Source organism: Gopherus evgoodei, chromosome 13, assembly GCF_007399415.2.
Source record: "Gopherus evgoodei ecotype Sinaloan lineage chromosome 13, rGopEvg1_v1.p, whole genome shotgun sequence".
Classification (NCBI taxonomy): domain Eukaryota; kingdom Metazoa; phylum Chordata; order Testudines; family Testudinidae; genus Gopherus; species Gopherus evgoodei.
This window is the reverse complement of record NC_044334.1, coordinates 16,321,852-16,338,814: the sequence shown is the minus strand read 5'-3', so window position 1 is coordinate 16,338,814 and position 16,963 is coordinate 16,321,852. Positions and strand designations below refer to the sequence as shown.

General features: G+C 39.7%; 1 protein-coding gene across 13 annotated transcripts in view; it reads right to left on the bottom strand.

Annotated features, from left to right (window-relative positions):
• The window catches only part of ARVCF (ARVCF delta catenin family member), a 466,295-nt gene that overhangs the window by 429,337 nt on the left and 19,995 nt on the right, over positions 1–16,963 (bottom strand). For all 13 annotated transcript variants that reach the window (XM_030583068.1, XM_030583067.1, XM_030583069.1 and 10 more), the window contains exon 3: positions 3,925–3,996. The gene's annotated coding sequence lies outside the window, so the exon portion shown is untranslated. The remainder of the gene's footprint in view (positions 1–3,924; positions 3,997–16,963) is intronic.

The window sequence follows — 16,963 nt, the reverse complement described above, 5'->3', positions numbered from 1 at the left end:
CAGAGGCCAGAACTTGGCCATTAAAACTCCCAGATTTGAGGTCAATGTTTGATACCAAACACTTTACTATAATTCAGATTATAGTTTTGAATCATCAAAGCAAAGAGTAGCTTTTACTACAGGCAGCTAAGCAACAAATAAAGGATTCAGAAAAGGAAAAAAAATCTTTTTTACCCAGTTCAGCTTAAATTTTTATTTCATCTGACAGACCTATATATTTTGAGCTCTTGAGGAAGCAGCAATGTTTATTCTTTCAAAGATCATTCCAGGATGACCACTGGCAGGAGACATCTATAATACAATTGTTACTTGTAATGGCATCTTTCCTTCTTAAATATTTAATAGAAGTTATTACTATATAGTCAATATTTCTTGCCTGCCAAAAAGTGCACACTTCTGGAAAATAACTGTCTATGCAAGAATGAGGTTAGGACATATGAAATTTTTGTTTTCATAATATTGGATTGAAAGACTGCAGAGCTGAAATAATATACAGTTTTAGAAAACTCAAGACCTACGGTTAAAATTGAATTCCCTCTTTTAATTTTAGCACAGTACTGAGCGGCTTTGAAGCTCTCTCTTGAATGCCTGAGGATGTGACCAGTGATGTCTGGTGCTGCAGAATTTAGCCATTAATGTTCACTATATACCTGATCCCAACAAGTGCTCAGCACCTGTAAATCTCACTGAAGTCAATCTAAAGAGAGTGCTTAGCACATGTAAGGATCAGGCCCTATATGAAGTAGAGGAAATGGGAAAACAACCTGAACACTTTAAAAAAAATTCTCCAAGCTTGGTCTGCTAATGGTACAATATGTTTTTGAGTTAAATGTACAAGAGGACAATATGGATGGCATGGCAGAAGCACCTAAAAATCCCTACCTGTACCCAAACATAGTGTATAAAAGCAAACTACTTTCTTCATACCAACTGTATAGATGGTTACACAGCTTTTTGTGGGAGTCTAGCTGTAGCACATGATTATAATTGTGCTTGAAATAAATGGCACAATTTTTACACTTATAGGACTGTTACTGCTCCTACTGAAAGCAATGGAAATTAAACCACTGAGTGTGATGGGAGTATGAGCAGGACCAAAATGGTTCTGGCTTTTAAGATTTTCTATCAAGTTCTCTACGGCTTATGGAAAATTCGATAAATTTTCAAGATCAGTATCATCCAGTCAATGACCAATTAAAATAAGCCTAAAACTATTTTAAAAATAAACTGTCTGAACAAGCAGGCTACACTTCGTAGAGAAACTAGCCAACATGCTCCCGGGTCTGATAAGCAATCAGCTGAAAGCATGATCATTCAGAAAATGAATGGTTGTCCTGATTAAAGGTGACACCGTCTTTAAAATGAGTATAGAGCACACTTAACTCCTGAAATAAGCACATCAGTTTGAGTCACAAACTCTATTAAAAAAAAACACAACCTTTTTGTAATGATCCTACAATTACTGCCTGTGATGAGGTACATAAACTTCACACTGAGACAGAAGGGGTTAAGGAGCCGTTCTGGGCTCAAACAGCCCTATCCCACTGCAGCTGCAGAGTCTGCTTTATCAGAGGAGGACTTTAAAACAGAGCCAGACAGTCCTTGTGAAGATAGCTCCTCAGTAGGGCATAGTGCAGTGGTTCTCAACCTGCAAGCTGCTTACGGCCCAACCAGCACACAGCTGCAACCCATGTGACATCCCCAAGCCATACAGATAGCATATATATCTATATCTATACAGCGTGGATATCTATCTATCTATAGTGTATATATATCGTGTGGATGCAGCCCACATAACACATACAGAGCCGCATATGAGGCCCACAATGGTAAATAGGTTGAGAAACACTGGTATAGTGGTAGACTGTGGTGGAGGGGTGTGCAAGTAGCAGCAGCTATCCTAGGTGCTGAAGAAGGGACTAGCTTGTCCTTAAGGATTAAGAAATGCTTCATACCATTTTGTCTTGGAATGTTTGTGAGACTGTGACCATGTCCTGGATTGGGAAAGCAAATAGTAGGAAGTGGTCCAGGGAGCAGCCTCCAAACATTCCTAGGTACTTGATCTTAATGCTATTTGCAGGGCCCTAGGTCGGAGCTTGGTAGAGAAGAAGGACCGGGGTTCCCCTACCAGCCAGCCATTTTCTAGTAGCTTTCTAATAGCTCTATGTATTAGCGAACTCATATAGGACCAAAAACTACAGTAACAAGATTTCCTCCGAACTCACCTGCCTCCTATATGTTACTTATGTTAAGAAGTCATAACTCTTAGCCTTGCTTCCATCCTCCCATATTAATAGTATTTCCTTTTTATCCCATAATCTGATTATTCTAAGGATAATGTTACCAGGAGAACACTTCAGAAACACTGGAAAATTGAACAGTTTAAAAACTTTGGATTTGTGTGACTAACTTTTTCATTTTGTAAGCATAGCTTTCTGCCTTTAGTCATACTTAAGACTAGTATTTTAAATTACACCTACAGCATGACATGTACCTACTTTATCCCAAAGGACTGTGTTGCTTTACCTAGTGTCAGAAAACTTCTGTTTGGTGGCAGGGTAGGTTAGCTACCCCAGGAATGGTTCCCTAAAATTAAGGTAATCAAAGTGAAATGTTTGGCCTTCAACTCTGCTGCCTGCACTGTTCTAGTGAGAACTATTCATTGAACACTAGTTAAGCAGCCTGGGGGTCAAGTACTCCAAGAAACCATACATCAGGGGTGGCCAACCTGAGCCTGAGAAGGAGCCAGAAATTACCAATGTACGTTGCCAAAGAGCCAGAGTAATACGTCAGCAGCCCTCCCACCAACTCTCCTCCCCGCAACAGCACCTCCCACCCACTGGCGGCCCCACCAATCAGCACCTCCCCCTCCCTCCCTGCACCAACTGATCAGGTGTTTTGTGGTGTGCAGGAGGCTTGGGGTGGGGGATGGGAAGGAGCGAGGGCATGGCAGGCTCAAGGGAGGAGGTGAGAAGGGGTGGAGTGGGGGCAGGGCCTGTGGGAGAACCAGGGGTTGAGCAGTGAGCAGCCCCTGGCACATTGGAAAGTTGGCGCCTGTAGCTCCATCCCCAGAGTCAGTGCCTCTACAAGGAGCTGCATATTAACTTCTAAAGAGCTGCATGTGGCTCCGGAGCCACGGGCTGGCCACACCTGCCATACATGCACCTCACAAGTAGATAACTACCATCATGATATCTGTGTAACATCCATGCGTTGTAGAAAAATACAAATACTAGGCAAATGACACCTACAGAGCAATTATTAAAGCATGATCTTTTTACTTCACAAACTTAGGTCTCTACCACTTGAACTAAAGATTTCCCCTAGCTGGCAGTAGTAGTAAGTTCCTTTGCCTTGTTAGGGCATAGTCACACACAGCCAGTACCATTACAACTGGACATAGAACTGCAGGGTTTTTTAGGTCAATTAAGATTATAGCCTAGATGAAGAGGCAGGAAACCAGTTCACCTCTTATCCAGAAGTGGGATGCCAGCAGAAATACTTTGAAAGGATCCATTTATAAAGTTTTGAAGGCTTTATTATTATTGTTACAATAGTCTGTTAATTAACCAACATTTTGATTAGCCTGGCATTTGTTTTTCCATAGTATTTTTGCTGTGTCAAGTAAATTGATTCAAACTCTGGCATATCTTAAATTTACAAATATACTCAATTCAATGGTCCTGTTGTTTGATGAAAAGGCCACTAAAGATTTCCAAAAAATGAATTTAGTCTTTCACTGCTTTTCTTGTGAGGCAAAGAATGACAATTGTCATACATACTGGAATACTCTGAATACTGGAACAGTAAGGGGTAGGAGAGAGAGGGAAGCAGCAGTTTTGGATTTTAGATTCCACCGCTGTGAAAATTTGTGTTAATAACAGAAAAACATCCTTGTATTTTGAAAACTGTGACAGCTCTTACCACTCTTTCAGCCAATTTGACAACCTTCTTCCGCCGTTCGCAAAGCAGAACTTAATAAGCATGTGGATGTCCCTGAAAAACACAAGAAGCAGAGAGACCATTGTTCCAGAAACTGTGCCAATAATGGACCTACTGTTGTATAGAGCTGAGTTCCAACATACAGCTTCTCAACCTAAAATGGCTTTTAAAAATGCAGTGTTGTACCCAGGGAGTAAAGCTGCAATGATATGACTTTCAGTGATCTTCAGAGTCATTGTTTACGACAAGGCAAGGTCACAGAAGGCATTTCTCATTTGGTTCAGATGCTGCTAGGCAACTGAGTAGGCTTCTGCTGAAACCTCTTTACAACAAAATTCAAAAAAATCACATGCATGAAAAATATAATGGCAAGATACAGTATAACAGACTCCTCTCCTATTCTTTTTATTAAATATATATTGGAGAATGGTAGGCCTGTACTTGAAATCAATGACCTAACACATGGTGGCCTGTTCAATTATTATTATTGTTACCGGTACATTAATCATGATGTCTTAAAAACAAAAATCCAATGCCATGTAACACATGCTAAAATAGCCCTGTATTATAAACAAATAACTAAGCTTGCCTACAAAAATACTCAACTTTGACATTTCTCCTGTAAGAGCCAGTGGTTGCATGTACATCTGTCAGAGACGGTGTAGAGAATACTTAGTCCTGCCTCAGTGCAGGGGCCTGCCCTAGATGACCTATCAAGGTCCCTTCCAGTCTTACATTTCTATGATTCTATGATTATTCAGTTTGGCTGGAATTAATATTCAGAAGAAATATCTTGCTTAATTGTATTATTTAATCCAATTCATTAAGGATAATTTATCACAGGAGAGAGAGTAAGTCAGTCTTTCTGAAGTGAGACTGGAAAATATACCAGAAGAAAAAATAACAGTGCCCCATGGTAATTACATTAACCACATAATTGGTTAAAACTACCAGAACACAGCCATCAAACCATTCTTCTTGAGTCACATACATAAATAAAACTTCAGATATGCTAAGGAAGGCTTTAGCTGCAGGAAGTAACAAAATTGTATGTCCTCATATTACACATACTTACAGAAGCTACAAGACAACTTCTCTAATCTACTTACCAAAGTGTCTGAAATTCTTATTCCAAAACAGGCGGAACAATAATACAAACAATCCAGAAAACAAATAAAAAGCATCTTGGCAGACTGTGGCTTGTGCTAGACAGAAAAGGGGATGGATTTTACTCTGACCTTATAAGACATTGATCTAAAAAAGATCACTCTTCATCCCTGAATTCAAGCAGGGGTCTTGGACGTCAGTGCCAGAGAAATCTTGACCAACACTAATACATCTTACAAATTTTTGAAATTTCTCTTATAAAAGTTTTAATCAATCTGATGGGATGAAAAAATAGAAAAGGAGTGGATACACTCCCAAATATCTCCCCAGTGGTCTTTACATATGTTGTCATTGCACACATAGAAAAGGTAGAAAAATTCTTTACTTAATTTTAAAGCAATATTATGAATTCAAATCATAGAATAGTAGGACTGGAAGGACTTCGAGAGATCTAGTCCAGTTCCCTGTACTCATGGCAGGGCTAAGTATTATCTAGACCAAATAAAATATTTTTAAATTGTACTTGTTCTCGGCATGAGTGGAAAAATTCAGTCTTAGTGCTCTAAGTTTTGCACCGTTAATGCATCTCAATAGTGCTAACAAAAAAATCTCTTCACTTTCTCTTCTATCTTATACAAGACTGGTTAGAACTTTAATTTCATAACACATGTATTTTGGAAAAAAATCCAGCTATCAGTTACAAGCGTGTATAAAATATACACAAAGTATATGTACATAACTAGATATATTTCCACATAGACAATGTGTCATTAATCTATGGCATGTTTACTATTGACCAGAATAAACTCTTACCCTAGTAACACTAGATTTACACCAATGTATTATTAGAAAAATTAATTCTGTAACTGATATCAGAATTCAGACCAATGTGGCTATTTCTCATTGCTTAAATAACATGAGGCCTAATACTTCAATAGAAAAAACATCGATGTGAATGACAAGGATCAGACTTATAGGTGTATATAACTTGAATAAAACACAAAATCAACACTTGTATATAACAATTGATAAACACCTTTTAAAAGAACTAGCAATAACAAACAGGGCTATTTGTGCACAGTGATACAAGGTTCAATCCTGGTTTTGCTATGAACCGAATTATAATATAGTGAAGCCACATATGGTCTGGTTTTTTCCATTCTGACAGGTCAGTCAGAATTTGGCTACCATACAGCATTTGAGTGTCTCAGGGTGCAACTACTTTCCCTTTAAAATTTTCTGTCTGGTTTGGTTTGGTAATTTATAAGTACAGGGCAACATCATGTCTTAATATAGCAACTTCCAATAACTACAGGAAGTCATTCGATGCAGATTTATTTGATGTAATTAGTAAACAGGTTGCTTTGTTTATCTACATTAGCTCTGATAAATAAGTGCCATTTAGTCCCACATCATGTTTAGCAAAAGGAGAATGGAGGAAAAAATCTCATTACAAATGAAAGAAGCATACTGGCAAGTTAAGCACATACACAGAAAATATATTTGTCACAAAATGAAAGTGGTTTAATAGGGTCACTGTGTTCCAGAAGCAGCTCTGAAGGGAGCTGGTAGTCAGAGAAATTTGTTGAATCTGTACAAAGCCAACCTTGGGCAAGAATCTTCTCCCAAAGTATCATTTCTATTAGCAATTCAGACTTCACCTGCTGAGCAATTCAATCTGGAGTTCAGGGGCAGAATTCTGGCATTACTTAGTTTAGAACATCCGGTTCCCCATTAACAAACCTTCCAGAAATAAAACATACATACACTCCACTTCTTTTAGCCAAAGGAAAAAGTAAACAGTGAAAACAAATAAGAGAGAGGACTAAAAACAAAGACTTCGGTGGAGTAATGTTACAGGTGGGAACCTGCTAAAGTTTAAAAATGTTTATTAATGTTAATTAAAATATTAAGAAATACAAAACAAGAGCCACATTGCATGATCCACTTTTAAGATGCTCTCACAGTTCTTATTTAAAAAAAAATGTCATGTGTAGCCTACATCAGTGGTTTTCAGACTAGGGCCACCACTTGTTCAGGGACAGCCCCTGGCAGGCTGGGCCAGTTTATTTACCTGCCGCGTCCACAGGTTTGGCCGATCGCAGCTCCCAGTGGCCGCGGTTCGCCGCTCTAGGAGCTGCAGGAAGCAATGGGAGCTGCAGGAAGCACAAACACAAAAGCCAGCAACCACAGCTGGTCCTTCCTTGATATTCTATGTAAATCTCATCACAGAAGGGAGGAATTTATTTCAGTGAGAAATTCATAGTAAATATAATCATGGCTTTTCCAGACCATTTTCGAGGTGTCCCCATCATCCTCTTAGTACAAGAATATAGCTCCTAGAACAGTGTGCGGCTGGAAATCCCTTACTCTCTGCAGTGTAGCATGCTAATGGCCAGAAAACTGTCCGTTTGCTCCCTACTGTACAGGCATCCCCAATGGTTGGGTTCAGAAGGGAGGTGTAGGGGTCACCCGTAATTTCCCCAAACAGACACATCTTTCATTGTATTCCTAGAATCTGAAACTTAAAAGGTATCCTATGTGCAGTAGGGAAGGAGCAGGCCAAACTACTCAGTGGCATCAGCAGCTGTTGCTGCTCTAGCCCCATTTTGGAATGGAGTTATGTTCACCGGCCTTGCAATTCTGGCCTTACCAGTCTGTATTTAAGAGTTCTTGCAGTTCTTTTGGACAATAACTCGTGCCATTTTAGTGGGCTCACTCTTCCATCCATTAATGGGTCAGTCTGGGGCCTTTTATACCCAAGACCTTAGTCCATTTCACGCAGATTGGAGAGACATACACATAAGGAAGCTTGTGCTGGTTAAATTCAATTATTCCACAAAATGCTAAGATAGCTTTAATGTTAGTTATATGTGTGCTCTCGTTTCGTTGGTAGGGTAAGTCTTCACTACTTGTTTTGCTGATGCCACTCATCAGTATTGGAATCAGTGTGCTAGTTTGGGGGAAAACCTCTAATGCAAACAAGGACGAGCTTCTGATTGTGCCAACTCTATCTTCAAATTACCAAATGTGCCTCCCTCCAATTAAACTTGTTTTGTCAGCACATATGGTATATGCAGTGTTTAGTCTATTCAAAAGATAAGTAAATGAATATTCTCATACCAATCTGGGTAGCTCTCGGAAATGACCTTTTCCAACCAGAATAAATTCAGTTTTCAATTTCAAATAACTAATTACAATACTTGTCCGAGAATCAATACAAATCAAGAACAGGTTTACCCTCATGGAGAGATAGTAATCTTAGATCTCTGGCTATAGTTTGTTGAGTCCTGAAATTATGTCTAGAATTAAGCAGAGATTTGTAGATTGCAAGTAAATGAAAAAAGGAAAAAATGTAACAGTCTGAGGTGGGGGGAAAAACATCCAAGTGCTTGGTTTGACCTAGAAACTTTCCAATTCACAGACAATATTAGATGGCATCCCAGAAAGACTGATACCTTCCAGATATTTAATCTGTAGCATAAACCTTGGAACATGGCTGGCATAAAATGCAAAGAATGTAAGGCCTCTCAATGTGATGGGTATTTCATGTCTGCTTATGACTTCTAACAGTGCACTGAAAAACTCTCTGTAACAGAGTGGCTCACTCTTAAAGGGCTAGAGCTAGTCAGCACTGATTACAGAATGAGCCACACTTGGGAGAGGTCAGGATGACTCCCCCATATAGAGAGCAGCAGGAGGCTGCAATGAAGAGGAGAAGCTCAGAAAATAGTACGGAGACTACAGATTGTGTGAAAGGCTCCTACAGGGAAGGACACAAGAGGCTTCTGCTAGAGACTGATTGAGAGAAGGGTTTAGGCCTGGATGCAGAACCAGAAAGCTGAGCTTCAGCCAAGTAAAGTCTGGGAGTTAGAGTTGCCAGTTTTGGGTGGACGTATTCCAGAAGTTTCATCATAATCTTTAATTCCTGGAGACACCAGGACAATCCTGGAGGGATGGCAACCCTACTGGGAGTATTGGGACCAGCATCTACTAGACAGCCTGACTGGGAGAAGGGCTTGGCGGCCTTGAAGCCAAAGGGCTGAGCACCAGTCAGGTGAAGCCTTGAGATGTTTTGATTTGAGACCTAGTTCTTGGAAGAAGGTTTAGGAACTCCCTACCTAAAAGGGAAAAAGTGAATGAACTTGGGTTGAAGCCTGTGGGTGCAGTATGTAAGGACTCAGTAACGAAACCCCAGGAGGGCAATGTTTTAATTACCTGTGGACTCTAAGTTAAAGGGTCCCTGACAAGGGGAGAAATTGGTAGCAGTGCACCACAGAGTGATGTCTGACTACAAGCAGGTACACAGGAAGCAGCTGGCCCTGATTCTCTTTCATCTGAAGGACTGCTAACTTTAGAAAGGAAAAGAATGAAGGAACATAAGTGTATAGAAAATATCAAATGGTATGTCTCCTAACATAAGAACAAAGGGACAGTCTGTGAAAGATGGCAAGTTCAAAACTGACAAAAGGAGGGGGAAAAAATTCACACAACGTCTAAATAAACCATGGAACTCAATCATGGCCTGTGACAATGAGGCCAAGAATTCAGCAAGATTCAAAGATGATCTGGACACTTATGTGTAACAAGACTATCCAGACATTTTGGAAGGGATACTAAACATGTTACAAGGTTTAAGCCAGTCTCAGACAATTGGGTGTTAGGATGAGACCCTCAAAGTGAGGAGGGGAAGGGGCAGACCTTCTTCCCACATCAACCTACTGTGAGACTTCTTGCATCTTCCTCAGGAGCATCTGGTTTTGGCCACTGTCAGAGGTGACATACTGGACTAGATGAACCATGGGTCTGATCCAGAATGATAATTCTTGTGTTCTTACCGTGACATGGGTTGGACTGTTCTCTCATTGTGTGTGAAATGCACATAACATTTTTTCCCCAAGGAAATAAGCATGTGGGTTCAGCACAGCTGTAAACTAGAAATAATCAACCAATCAGAACCAAAAACCCAAGAAAATTCAAAGCGAATTTTTGCACATTAATATTTAGTCACAAATTTATATTAAGATCCCACTAACAGTTTAAAACAAGTTAAATGATTTAATAAAGATCAATTATAGATTGTTATAAGTCCAAGAGAACAATAGGTTGCTTCTACGAATGGTTAGATAACCACCTGTAACACTTACAAGGTGCTTATGTGCTTATGGCTGTCTGTAACACATACTACTTATGCCTATAAGAAGTTCATAACTTTTATTAACCCTTTATACTAGGTTTTGTTTATAAAGCATGACTGATTGTCTCTTACTTTGCTGACAAGTGGCCATCATTGGGTGACGCCACTCAGGATGCCCTCCTGCAGCATGGCTGCCTCCATTTCCCCTTTCAGTTACCTCAAACTCTATGCTAGACGCTCTTGCTTAATTAATCCCCTTCATGGGGACCACTTTATTATCAAACATACTGCAAATAGTCTCTAACAAGCCCTAAGATGTAGTCCATACCACCACCCGGGTATATAGTCCTTAAAACCCAGTCCTTCACAGCCAGAGCCCCCACAGGCTCTCTGCTGGAAGAACATCTTTACCAGTAGAACAGCCCTCATTCCCCTAGCCCTCTCTCTGTTTCTGTGGGTACTGCTCTCTAGCCCTGGACATATCAATGGTAAGCTCCTCCACTGCTCCCCTGCCTTCAGCCCTCTCCACTTTAGAGCAAGAAGGCAACTTTCTTTGCTGCTCCTCCAGCCCTGGCTCAGGGCCATCAACTTCTTGCTGCTTTCCTGCCCTCAGCCTTCTCCCAGGAACCACACAGTCTCTGGATTCCAGCAGCTGTTGCCTCCTGGCTGACTCAGTCTAATCTGACTCACTGAGCCTCTCTTTCACTAAGCCTTTACCCCTCCCCCTGCTGCCCTTTTGTCTTAGTTGGCCAAATAGGAGTACCTGTTCTGGCACAGAGGAGTTGGACCTACTTTACTACTAGGCCAGCCATCCTGTGAGAGAGCCAAATAGCAAAATCTTAGCTCTTACTGAAGCATTAGTAACTTGCATCTGCAAGTCTAATCAGGACCTGGCCCACCCAATCAAAGCACTGTTACCAGACTATTAAAACAGGCTAGTGTGATTCTGCTTTACAAAATAAACAGTATGTGAATTACACAGTCACAATCACCTGCTGATAAAACTTGCATTTAGCCTTTTGTCTCACCAAGTCTTTGGTGTTAAAATTATACAGGGTATATGTCAGAGATGTTTTTGGACCTCCTTTTTCTGGCCCTCTTGTGTCACACTAAGCAAGTCAAGCAGCAATAGAGGCAAACAAACCTTCCAGTCATCATTTACAAGCTTGTTAGAAAAGTTTAGTCTGCCAAACTGCAGCTCCCAAAAGGTATGGATTTCTTAGGAACCAGGCCAAAACTAGAAGTACAGCAGGAATAAAAGTGGAAATGTAATTTTAACTTGCTGAATAAGTTAAATTGCTTAACACCATTAATGAAAGAAAAAATGATGGAAAAGAACACTTAATCTAGCGGTATATCATAAGCTCTAACAATCTTCTAGCACAGTACTTATTGGGAAGTAATGAGTATAGTCACTGAACAACTGCACTAAAAACTAGCTTAATAAGTCTCTTATTAATATTCAAAAGCTCCTCCGTATTAGCTGTTCTCAACATACTAAAGGGTGAATGTCTCTTATAGAACAGCTCTAGGCATAATCCAGAAAACTTTGACTGAAATCTTAGTTCCATGACTATGGTCCCTTCCAATATGATTGTGGAAGATGGCACTAAATACCTCACAGAAGGCACTGAACCCCTTCACAGAATCAGTCACAGAATCATATCAGCTCCTGTGGCACTTGAAAAATGTGCATAAACAGGGGGGAAAACATTTTCAGTTTGTTTTATCCACCCTAAAAGACAGGAATATTGTGAATTATTTTAAACAATGTTTTCCGGCTTATCCAAAACATTAACGTTCCATTGTTCTGATCCTCCCAGTTGTACACATGCCAACAGACAATATCTTTTACAATCAACTTGGGTTTACCATTCTCAACAGCCGTTTTAAATTTAGCCTGCAAAACAACCCTAAACAAGAAAGGGTGGGGGAAGGAAGAGAATCAAAATACCACACAAGCAGGCAGTTATTTCTTACTCTGAATGTAACAGAAGACGTCCAAGAGGCCAAGATATTCCAACTGAGTTAACTAAAAGTTCCTGCAGCAGTCACTAAGAGTACTGTAGAAAAGCAATGCATAAGTTCAAGATGTGGAGAAATATTTGATAGAAACAAAAAAGATTATGGAAGATATATCTACTGGTGGACCAAAACACATTAAAAGATCATATTCACTATGCTTTATAACCAGCTCTATAAAAGGGCAGCAGGAACTTCTGCAACTTTAGAAGAACCTTTGTGAACCCTGCATTTTGCTAAATGCTAATTTCTAGTTTGTGTTAAATAATTTTAAATGGTACATTTAAATGGTAAATAAGTCTACTCTAGAGGTCTCTCTCTCTGCACTCATCCAGATAATGTAATTCTCTCCAATATACCCTTCGTTGGGGACATGGACTCCAAACTTTTGAGCCAGTGGAGTTCCACTCATCAAGGATGCTCATGGGATGCACCAAATCACTGCCTACACCTTCCCTAGCCCATCAACCTGTCCAACCAGCCCTCCTTGACTGGCTCTGGCTATTTTGGGAGTTGCATTAGTCAGTCATATGTCACTCATGGGAGATGAAAATGGCTTGTACCACTGAGACCCCTATCCTGTGGACTTCACAACTTGGATTCTCCTAGCAGAAGACGGCATAACCCAAAGGTGAATAAACACCTTCCTACACAACTTTTGGGTTAAGACTTCTCCACTTTGTATCTACCAGCTGCTTCCCAGAATATTTGGCTAAGATGCCTACTGTAGTATCTTAAGTTATTGGGAACTTCTTATATCAAAGTATTCAGACATGAGAGTGAGGCACATAAACATGAACTGAGTATGTCTGTATCACATTAGTAGCCACAGCCCATGCCCTAAGGGTCCAATCCTGCATGGTGCAGGCTGCCTTCATCTTTCAATGACAGCCCTAATCTCTCAACGGCCAGTTCATAGATGCACTGAGCAGGTCTCTTTGAAGGAATAACCCTAGAATATTACACATCACTTGTACTTGTAGACCTTGGTCTTGACATTTCCCCCTACCATTTCATTTGTTTCAATTTCATAACCTCAAAAGTATTTTACATAGCTTTCCATAAAGAACTGACTCTCAGAAGTTCCTTGCACAAACAATACATGTTAACAATCATAATTATAGAGGAAGAAATCTCCAAAAACTTGATATTTTGACTTATCAGAAATCAGTCACTTGATTTTATCTGAAATGACAAGAGTGCTCAAATATGTTTTTTGTCCTTTATTAGAAAGTCTCAAGTGACATTTGCTCCAAGAAAGACAATGATAGCAGGCAATGAAATGTCAAATGCCTCCCCTGGAGAAGTAAACTTGGTGTATGATTCTCTTAAACACATCAGAACTCCACTGCATCCAATGAAGTTAAACTGGTATAAATCAGTGGTAAGTTAGAGGAGAAACAGGCTATGAATTATTAATATTTGTGTAATTGTTTTATTCCTGCGTAATTTCCTTTATTATAACTTCTCTACAATCAATAGAGGAAAATTCCTTTCCTGATTTATTTTCTCCCATTAGCACTCTCCAACCTGGTGCAAATATTTTTCTTCAGTGCAACTACTACAGGCAGTAAAAACAATCAATCCTGAACTCTAGAAAAGAATCTGCCTATTCCAGCCTTCCTGCTCATCTGATTATAGCTGCTCTCATTCTGGACTCTTGGATAGGTAAATTCTACCCACACAAGTTTGTGATCCAGATGAGCCAATAACTGTGTTGTGTCAGCAGGCTTTTGAGCATATTTGATTCTACTTTAGTTCTTCAGGCCAGCAATAGCTATTCTATACAGGTTCTTAGAACATACTCATCCCTATAGTATCTGAGAACCTTGCAGTAGTGCATTAAGTAGTATGATCGACAGCTGCCATGTGGTGTTTGTTCTTTAGTCCCCTACCCAGGGCAGGAGAAGTGTATGCTGTGGAGTGTCTTGTTTGGGTTTCTTTTATTTTTAAATATACATGTTCCTATGATATTAGAGAAAGCAAGGAAGACACCTTGCACTTGGAGTAGAAGGTGGTGAGGTTTGTAATGATCCTTAGTTCTGGGGAGGCAGGTTCATTTTACAATCTCAAGCCAGCCATTGACAAACGTCTATCTTCTACCCAGATGAGTTTTACCCTTATTGTAAAGTTCCACTGCGCCAGAGGAGCAAAGTTGTTGACCATGGTCCTCATCCCAGAGCTTTAGATGGTCTTCTAAATATTCTGGGCCTAAACCATTGAGCACCTTAAAGATAAGGAAAAAGTCCTTGAACTTTATTCAGTAGTCTATGGGATGCCAGTATAAAGAGCAAATTAAAGTGTAGAGAAAGGGCTCTTAAGCACTATAATACAAATAATTACTAACAGCTCTCTACTTGTTTAAGTTGAGAGATATGTGCAACTGAATGTTTTTGAAAGCCATTTCAATTCTGAGGTATAACCTTGGCTCACTGCTTCCAAAAAAATCACTCTCTCCTTTATGAGCTTTCCCATTTGGCTGCAAAGTCCAGCTGATTTCCCCCAGATTTCAACTCTTTTGCATTGGGAATAGTTGTGTTATTCTGGATTTTTTTATTGCTATTGGTCCCATTGTGCTAGGCACCATATATAGCTTTAGAAAGACATTCACTGCCCTAAGATTTTATAATCTAAACAAATTAGATGGACAAAGGGTGAGAGGGGAAACAGAGATAGAAATGAGGTGAGTTGCCCAAAGTCATGGAACAGGACACTGGCAGAGTTGGGAATGGAACCCAATATCTCCTCACTCTCAGCACGAGTAATTACTAGACAACAAGGACTCTCCTTTCTTGAGGAAGGGAATCCATGTACCATGGGGAACATTCTGTATTTGCAAAAGATGGACTGTATTATCTAATGGGTCACTTCCACCTGTAACTGCTACGATTGATCTTGCATTGACTCACTTGTCTGCAGTTACTCTGGTTCCAAAGGATTATCATACTTGTACCCCTATTTGACTTGAGCACTTACTCAAAATTCAAGATCGTCTGGGTTGTTTTGGTGAAGAGAAATTGCTGGTGGCGCCAGGCATTTCTTTGGCATAATCATTTATTTACAAAGAATGAATAAAATCCAGTTTCCTTGAACACAGGAAGACTCAAACAGGAGATTCTCTTTGCTCACACCTCCAAGCCTCTTTCAATCAACACTCAGTCCAAAAAGCTTTCTCTGTGCTTTCTCAGAACCATTCTCCCAGTGCTTGTTCTACTGTCTCCTCTGCTTTTTTCTTCTTTTCTGTTTCTTTGGTGTTTCTTGCTGTTTCTCACTGACACATTGATCCAATTTAATCAACCTCCCTGCCCTGGAGTTTCAGATTACAATGAAAGCCCCCTTTGGAGGCATGGCTAACTCCTACTCCAGCCTGCCATGTGCCTTTGTTTTGGACAGAGGTACTATGGATTTATCTGTCTATCCCATAAAGGAGCTCAATTGCTTTTTACATTTATTCTGAATAAATAGCTGTTATGCCCACCAGTTTAGGTGAGATTTAATCCAATCCATAATAATACTGTAGCCTACTTATTCTCAAATACTTTTGCAGTAACAAAATCTATGAAAGAGCTATCTGGTTTTCTTTATTTTCTTTTGAAATTTTGACAATAAAAATTTTGTTCTTGCTTGCTTCATCTGCAAAAGCTACTAGTTTTTCTCCAAAAGCATTCCCCATCTTTCAAATTTAATACAGTAGGTTGTAACGCAATCTGCATGGTTGTGTCCATCTTCTAGGAAAGGAGCAAGAGAAGTTTACTGAATAACATGGTTAGAGCTACAGCTGAAGATTCAGCCCTAGGTATCAATGTTGACTATTTCATTACTGTTCAAAGCACACAAGGAAGGAGATTAATCTCATGAAGATCTATTCCAAGTAGAGTCTTGTTTTGGCACTTCATGAGCGGAGCTTGGGAAAAGTACCACTGTTTTTAAAAATTACATTTCAACACCAGTCCAGAACTAATAGTTCTGAGCTCTCCCACTAGTTACAGCTAAGAATAGCCACTCATCGCAGTACGGCAGATGTGATATTAAAAACATATAAAATTTTACAGTTGAGGTCAGTCGTCACTCATACTGCAATCTACAAGAATTTCCTGCACTATGAATTTGTTGGGATCTTGCAACCTTACCAGCTAGAGGATAAATTTCTGACACCTGCTTCAAGGATCCAGCAGTCAATAGTAATAGCAAAATCTAAAAAGAGCAGATGCATGACTCAATTGGAATACTTAGACAAGTTGTGAATTCCGTATTCTCTATAGATAATACAGCAAGCTTCACCACTAAAGTTAACAGAAGGTATGGTAGGCCCAGCTTTAATGGACTGACACATGAATAGAGGTGAAATATTGGACATGGATACCTCAGAATGTATATTCCTGGTTCCTAAAATAAGATTTTGTTGATTTTTCCCCATACCTTGGTTGTGTCTTTCACAAACTATACAATATTTTAACAGTGAAACTTTCAACTTCTGCCCAGATAACATTTAATTGCCCTTGTGACATCCAAAACATGAAGAGCTGACTTTTTATTTATTTGTAAGTTCAGTCAAGAAGATTGGAAGGAAAGCTCTGAGTTATAGAGTAAAACAGATATAACCCAGGAAAAAAGAGAAACCTAGCTCAGAGTACTAAGAGGAGGAAAGGCTTCTGGCAGAACAGGATTTGATGCACACAGTGCTACATTTATCAGAAACACTGCTCTCCTGCAGAGAAGGAAATAAAAACAGCTTGCTCAATCTGAAAAGGAACA